The sequence below is a fragment of the Sturnira hondurensis genome, unplaced genomic scaffold (assembly GCF_014824575.4).
Source record: "Sturnira hondurensis isolate 20B ecotype Veracruz unplaced genomic scaffold, ASM1482457v3 Scaffold0010448, whole genome shotgun sequence".
In the NCBI taxonomy this organism is placed as follows: domain Eukaryota; kingdom Metazoa; phylum Chordata; class Mammalia; order Chiroptera; family Phyllostomidae; genus Sturnira; species Sturnira hondurensis.
In genome coordinates this window covers 7,467,948-7,475,807 of record NW_028083079.1, presented here as the reverse complement: position 1 = coordinate 7,475,807, position 7,860 = coordinate 7,467,948, and positions in this window count along the sequence as shown.

Genomic DNA, 7,860 nt, shown 5'->3' with positions numbered 1-7,860 from the left:
CTGGCCACCCTACCTCCCCATCCCTCCAATGCCTGCGGGGAGCTCCCCTCGAAAGGCTGTTTGTGGGCTGTTCCTCAGCCCCAGTGTTCATTCCCATCCCTGTAAATGTCAGTGACCAAGCGGCCACCCAACCTCCCTTCTTTTTTTTTTTAAAGATTTTATTTATTTATTTACTTTTAGAGGGGAAGGATAGAGGGAGAGAAACATCAATGTATGGTTGTCTTTTGTGCATCCCCTGCTGGGAGTTGGCCTGCAATCTAGGCATGTGCCCTGACTGGGAATTGAACTGCGATCATGTGGTTCGCAGGCCTGTGCTCAATCCACTGAGCTACACCAGCCAGGGCCTCCAACCTCCAACAGCCCTGTCACTCGCTAATCCTTCTTCCCTTTGTCATTGTCTCATTAGCACGTACTATTACCCAATACTATTTTTTTCTATTACAGTTGACATTCGATAATATTTTTTATTAGCTTCAGGTATACAGCAAAGTGGTGAGACATTTACGTAGTTTAAGGAGTGATCCCCAATCAGGTGAGTGCCCACCTGGCACCACACATAACTATTACAGGGTCATCGACTATGTTTCCTGGGCCCCCTGTGACTATTCCGTAAGTGCCAATTGTACTTCTCACTCCTGTCACCTTTTTCACCCAGCTCCCACCCTCAATGTTTTTTCCTTAGAATGTCGGTTTCAGATTAGCAGGAACTTGTGTTCACCGCTATATCTCCAACATTTAAAACAATGCCTGGTATTGTAATAGTTGCTCAAATATATGCTGGCAACAAGTCAGCATCGTGGTACTTGAGAGCTGAAGGGCCTCGAGAGGCTGTCTCATAGAACCCCCTCACTGTCCAGCTGGGGAGAAACCCAGAGAGACAAAAAGACTTAGCCAGGATCACACCATTAACGAAGGCCTGTGAACACCATATCTGGGTTCGTTGTATCAGCCAACACCCACACCCTCTTTCTGCAACCCACAACGCTAAGAATGACTTTTACATTTTTAAACAACTGAGGAAAGAGTCCAACGTACTATTTTATGGCACGTGAGAATTACATGAAATTCAAATTTCAGTGTCCACAAAGAAGCTGTTTTGGAGCAGAGCCGTGTCTATTCATTTACTTACTACCCAGGGTGTTTTTTCCATCGCAGTAAGAGTGGAGCAGAGCGACAGAGACTATGGCTCACAAAGCCTGAAATATGTACCATCTGGCCCTCTGTGGAAGAAGTTTGCTGACCCCTGCTCTGAACTGTATTCCATTGCTGGAAATGTCTTTCTAAACCTTTGTGGTGTCACAGGTCCTGGTGTTAAGAGCACAGAATGGAATCTTTTTCACCCAGAGGTGAAAAGGCCCAGCAGCATCACTGCACTGGGAAACACTGTGCAAGTGTGGGCTGAACCCCCTCGTACGTGCGAGAAGCTGAGGCCCAAAGAGCTTTGGCATCAAGGACGCCTGAGTCCCGACTTCTCGCTCCCACCTTGTGAGCAGATTAGTCAGGACCCAGTTCAATGACAAAAACCCGGCTCTGGCTGCCTTATGCTTAGACACACACTGGCTCGTGTCACCGGAAAGTCCAGGTGTTCGAATGATACGGTCAGGAATCTGTCTATCTCTTGATTGTGTTTTCCTCTGGGTTGATTTCACTCTCAGACAGGCTCTCCTTCGTGGTCTCAGGAGAGAGACTTGAATCCCAGGTTTAAAAAGAAAAAAACAGACCTGTCAGAATGTATCCCAGAACATGGGGCTACACCTTCCTTCCTGTGCATTCAGTCTCACTTGGCTAGGATGGCTGATTGTATAGAATGCCATTTTATTTTTGATATGTCCTGTGACCTTTCCAAGCTAGAAATAGGCTTTCAAATTTAGCCTTAAGAATAGAACAAGTGAAGTTTTCCTCTTCTGAAAATAGGCCTCTCCCCATAGAGGAGCCTTCTGGGGGGGGGCCACTCAAGGGAAGTGATTGATTCCTCAAACATACTGAGCAGATGCCCTGTGCCCGGGGCAGAGGGTGGAGGACCCTAAGGCATGGTCCCTGCTCACTGTCACGTGCCAGGGTGAAGGGAAGACTAGGGAGCTCAGACGAAGGACACCTAGCCCAGCTGGAAGCAGAAGTGATTTCCCAGAGGAAATGATTTCCCAGAGGAAGCAACACCTGAGCTGAGAGGCAAAGGATGTTTAAACATAAGCCAGGCAAAAGTTGAAGAAAAGGGTTGGAGGAAAAACAAAGCCCAGTGAAGTGAGAGAGCTAATCAGAAGGGGAGTGAAGGCACTTCCAAGTACCCAGGCCCACAGGAGAAGCCAGGGAGACAAGGGCTTCTAGAACCTGCCCGAATATGTCCTCCTCCTGCACACCTGCAGGCATCTAACAGACATCATCCCCCACCCTGAGCCCCCCATAGCTGTTCATCACCTTTCTGCTTCTTAAAGACCGGATTCTGTTTTAGTGCTTATCACTATATATATATGAGTTTGGAAATTTAAAAAAAGGAGTTTTACTGAAACTAAGATGAGCCTCAGAGACAAGTTGCTTCCCCCTGGAGTCAGAAAGCAAATGAGTCGACCCCCTTCCATCTGTGTGATTGATCCTGTAGGCTGTCAAAGCTCAGCCCCCACGGCTTTGCCGGCCAGCCCATCATGATGCCTCTGGTTCCCGTCTCCGCTCTGGCCTCCCCTCTGTGCTGCAGACCTACCGTACAGCTCACCCTGGGCACCCCAGGGGAGCCTCCCCCTGGAACACTGAACCCATGCTGAGCTCATTCCCCCGCGTCCTTCCCCAATTGCACCTGTGTTCTGGGTCTTTGGGAACAACATAACGAAAATAAATAAATAAGACAGAAGCCTGGAATTATCTTTGACATTTCTGCTCTCCCATTCCCATGCCCAGTCTCCCAAATGATCAGCTTTATAATTTAACATTATAGCTATTATACAGAATCACATTGCATCTTAATATGTGTATTAATATTATATATAATTTTATATCAAGCTTTATTTAACATGTGAAAGTTATTTAGGAGCCTGGATATATTATAGATTACATGTAGATATATGTATATAGATAAATGTATAATAATAAATGTTACTTATCTATAAATGTTATAGATAAATGTACATAATACATGACCATATATAACAATAAAGTAACACATAATAATGGTTTTCATTATATTTTCTTTTTTAAAAGAGTTTATTTAGTTATTTTTAGAGAGAAGGGAAGGGAGGGAAAAAGACAGGGAGAGAAACACTGATGCAAGAGACACATCAATCAGTTGCCTCTCACCTGGCCCCCAACTAGAGACCTGGCTGACCACCCAGGCATGTGCCCTGACTGGGAATCAAACCGGCAACCTTTCAGTTTGCAGGTCAGTGCTCAGTGCACTGAGCCACACCAGCCAGAACTTTATTATATTTTCTTTGCCTTCTTCTTGTCGCTACAGCTGCCTCATCCCCTCTCCCCTAGGTTTATCGCAGTATCTTCAGGATTCATCGTCCTCGGTTCTGTCCCCAAGCCACTGCTTCGGTCTCCTTCCCAAACCCCCGATTTAACATGTCATCTTCATGCTTAAGAGCCTTTGCTGGCCTTCACTACTTACATTTTGAAGTTGAAATTCCTTAGCATGCTCTACGAGGTTATCCCAGTCTAGCCTATTTTTAAGCGTTAGCTACACTCTGCTGGGAAAAGATTAAGACTTTAAATATCATGGTCCGGGCAGGATCCTCTGAGAAAGGGACATCTGTCTAGCCCCACGAGGACTCCCCCCTTAGCTAGTGTGTCCTGTGCCTTCTTTACACCCTCTCCTTACAGATGGCAATGGCACTGGGTGACTGAGTGCTCCCTGGATGCCAGGCCAGTGCCAAGCTCTTCATTTGGAAAGGCATCCTGGTCTTGCAGTTGTCGCAGCACTTGTGAGTGGGTTCTCTGTAAATGCCTATTTCATGGTTGAGGAAACTAAGGTTCAGAGTGTGTCACACACCGTAGGTCCCACAGGCGGTGTGTAATGGAGTCAGGTACCGACTCAGGCTACCTGCCTCCAAACCCAGGACCCCTAACCACTGCCACACCACGCTGCATCTGCAGACAGGATGCCGCTCCCCCTTTGCCTCATGAGCCCAGAGCTTTCCAGATGACTCCAGACTGCTCAGCTCAGCGCTCAGCCCCTCAAGGTCTGGCTCCTCCCTCCCTCCCTTGCCTCTGTCTCCCGACATCACCCCTAGAAAACCACTCACTGGGCACCCACTCTCCACTCTGATCCAACTCTCTTCAGGCCTGGCCTGCCGCACACTTACTCATCCCTTAGGACTTCACTGAAAGGTCACCTCCCCTAAGACACCTTTCCTGATACCTACCTGTAAGCCAGCTTCAATGCCCCTCCCCCTTGCTTCTCCAGCGCCTGTGTCTCCATTGGGCAGCACCTGTCACACCACGCTGCAAATGACAGCTCTTTCCAGTGTCCCTGGACACTGGTTTCCTCTGTGTCCCCTCTGCCTATCCTGGATCTGGGCTTGGAGCGAGTGCTTCGTAAATGCCTGCTGACATGAACTTATACAGTGAACATCTGTCCAGATGGGAAGGGTGATTCTGGGGGGAACTACAGCTGCTCACATTTGCAAAAAGACCCTCTACATGGATTATCTCAATTACTCGTCCGAGGTTGATATTATCCGCAAAGTTTAGGAAACTGAGGTTCAGATAAGTGACTTTTCCAAGTTCACCCAGCCAGGAAGTGGCTGGGCTAGGACTGGACCTCGGGTCTCCTGGACTCCAAGGCTACAGCTCTCTCCGTCACTTCCCCAGTCCTGTGACTTCGAATAGCACGCAGGCATTTTAGCGAGGAAGACACTCAGACCAGCAGGAGCAAATTTCCTGCCTAGGATCATGCAGTTAGAAGCCCATTCCGAGCTCTCTCCTCTAGTCAAACAGGAAATGCCCAGGAAGGTGACAAGGTGAGGGTAGGGTCCCCAGCGGGGAGGGGAGTGCCCGCCGGTGCCTCTTCTCACTGCCCCCTTCCCATTTGTCACAACCTGAATGTCTAAATTTTGTATTTAGTATTTACTCTGAAATGGCTTTCATCTGATTTCCCCCCCTTGCTCACCAATTTAGCTGTCAGAGTAAATAAATGTGAAGCGGGGTCTCCAGCCTCCCCCGGCTCACATTACCTTCCTAGAATTACTCCCGGCAGGGCGGAACCGCTGCTGGGGGCGATCCCACAGAATTATCCAGTTACTAATGAAGCCTCTCTCCAAACCCAGACCAAGGGCCTAGACTCAGGTGGAGCAGGGCGGCAAAATTCGCCTTCGAGGATGAGATGACCGCATCCTGTTGGAGGACCAGAAGGGCCGCGGTGAGAATGGTGACATCGTACATGTAGGAGGCTGATGTGCAGACCACTCACCACGGTTTACATGTAAGGGACTTCCACAGGGCCAGGAAGAGAGGCGGCACTTTCAAAATACTAGTTTTTAATAGACAGTTCATCGTCGCCGTACTCCTGAGAGGTCAGTGTTATCCCCATTTTTCAAGTAAGGAAACAAGCTCAGCAAAGAGCAGCGACTTGCCCAGTCCCCTGCAGGAAGAAATCTCATGTCACCTCTGCTGACCCTGGTTCTGCCAAGGTCACTCCTCTCTGGATGGTCTTTCCCGCTGGAGTCAGGAGCTGTTGGAAGAAAGTTTTCCAAAGTTATTTCATTTTTGTCCTCTTCAAAGTCAGGCAAGCTCTGGGTGGCAATAATGGTTCTGCAGCTTCCTTGGGCAAGTTATTCAGGAAAATATTTGATTTTTGGTTGATTTATGCTCTGCCTTCCTCCATAAAATATTTGAAGTGGCATCTAGTAGAATAACAAGTGGACAATGCAGCTGGTCCGTACGGTAATGATGGCTAATATTTATCGGTTGCTTTCTGCATGCCAGGGATGATTCTGAACCCTTTCGTAGGTGCCCCATTGGCTTGATTTTTACAAGCGTAAGAAGTGAACTTTGTTATCACCTCCACTTTACAGATGAGGAAGCTGAAACCCAAGAGTGGCCGAATCACTTGTCCAGGGCTACACTGGTCGTAAGGGGCAGTGCCAAGGTGGGCGCCACGGCAGTCTTTGTGCCTTGCTGCTCAGTTTAAATGTCTCTTACTCCAGTTTTGATTTTCTGAGCATCTCATCAGAATTCAGGAGCAGAATGAAGTTGCAGGTGAGAGTTTGGCTCTGCAGTCTGAGGGCTCGAGCTTGAAATGTGGCTCCTATAAGCTTGTTTCCTGGACTATAAAATAAGTGCACTCATGTAACATTCTTGCCACGAGGGTTAAAGAGGAAATGCAGGTCAAACAGTGCTTGGCACACAAATGCTGTTAACGGTAGTCATTGTTCTTATCCACGCAAGGTTGCACACTTCACATTCCTTCTCATAGAAGCACCACAGCTTGGTTGTCCAGCCTCTGGATCTTTGTACTCATCTCTCTGCCCAGAATACTTCCTTGTCTCCCCCAAATCCACCCACATGTCCTCTGCCATCTAGTTTTAGCTCAAGCTTCCTCCACACCTTTCGCTTGAGAAGTTCTGCAAAGCCAGCACCGTCCTCCTGGGCTTCTCCTTTTCTGGAGTCCTTCTGCACTCACACATCTGGCAGATGCACAGCATTGTATAATATTCAGTGACCCCCCTACTCCCCCCAGCCACCCAAAAGGGGAGGAGGAGAAGGAGATAGAGGTCATCCTATCATGACTCTCAGTTTGCATATGAGAAGAGAAGTTTAGGTTGCCAATAGTGAGGAGGAGTCATACCCAGGCCTTTGGAAGATAATTTTTTTAAATGTGCGTACCTCTGTGCATGGTGTGTACAGAGAGTGGACATGGTCATGCATACAGCCTAGAATTTTAGCATAAGCTCTGATGTCACATGGACCTGGTTTTGAGTTATGACCTCTGGCCATTAGCCATGTGGCACCAATTTGGACATATCACATGATCTCTCTGAACCTCAGTTTATTCATCAGTAAAATGGGTACAATCAGAGCCATTACCTTGTAAGATTATTTTTAAAAGAAAATGAAGCTATGATTGTAAAATGCCAAGCCTGTCACAGATGATAGTACCCAGGACCAGTGACTGGGTTTATCACATGCAAAAGAGATACTGAAGGGAGAACAGGTTATTTGTGGTCATCTAAATGTTTGAGGGTATGTGTGCGCACACACACGTGTAAATGCACATACTTCACCAGCTTTCACATTGCAATTGTGCTCTTAGTATGAAAAGTTTCTTAGACAAACTTTTCCTGTGTTTGAGAATACAGAGTTCCTGTGTCTGAGAGCAATAAATGACTGGAGTGCAGGGGTGCAGGCAGTGGGAGATGCCACTGGCTGGGGTGACGGCTGTCTCTGTGTACCTTTCGGGGGTGTTGCTGTGCGGACACGTTTGTCTGCCTGAGTCCGTGGGATGTGCCTGTGTGTGTGTGCGCGTGACTGAGGCTGTGCCTACTGGGGATCCTGTGCCTGCAGAGGCGTGGGGGCTCTTTCTGCCTATAAAAAAGGTCACTTTACCATCTGTAGAGACGTGCGTGCGTGTCTGTGGGTGTCCGAGTGGAGGACGGGAGGTTTCGTGTGATGTGAAGCTCTTGTGCGAGTCTGTGCTCCCCTGACTGCGGCCATGCGCACCAGCTTAAGGACACTTGAGCGGGTGTTTGTAAATGAGAATGACTGGGGGCGGTCAGGGCGCGGTTGATAAGGTGTCCCTGTGTCCCTAGGGCTGGGCCTGAGTGTGCGTGTTTGCTTTTAGAAGAAGATGTATGTTTACACGTGACTCTCCAGGGTCACTTTGTTTGTGCAGCAGGAGGCTGAGACTGTGGGTGTTCACTTGTGTGTGAATGT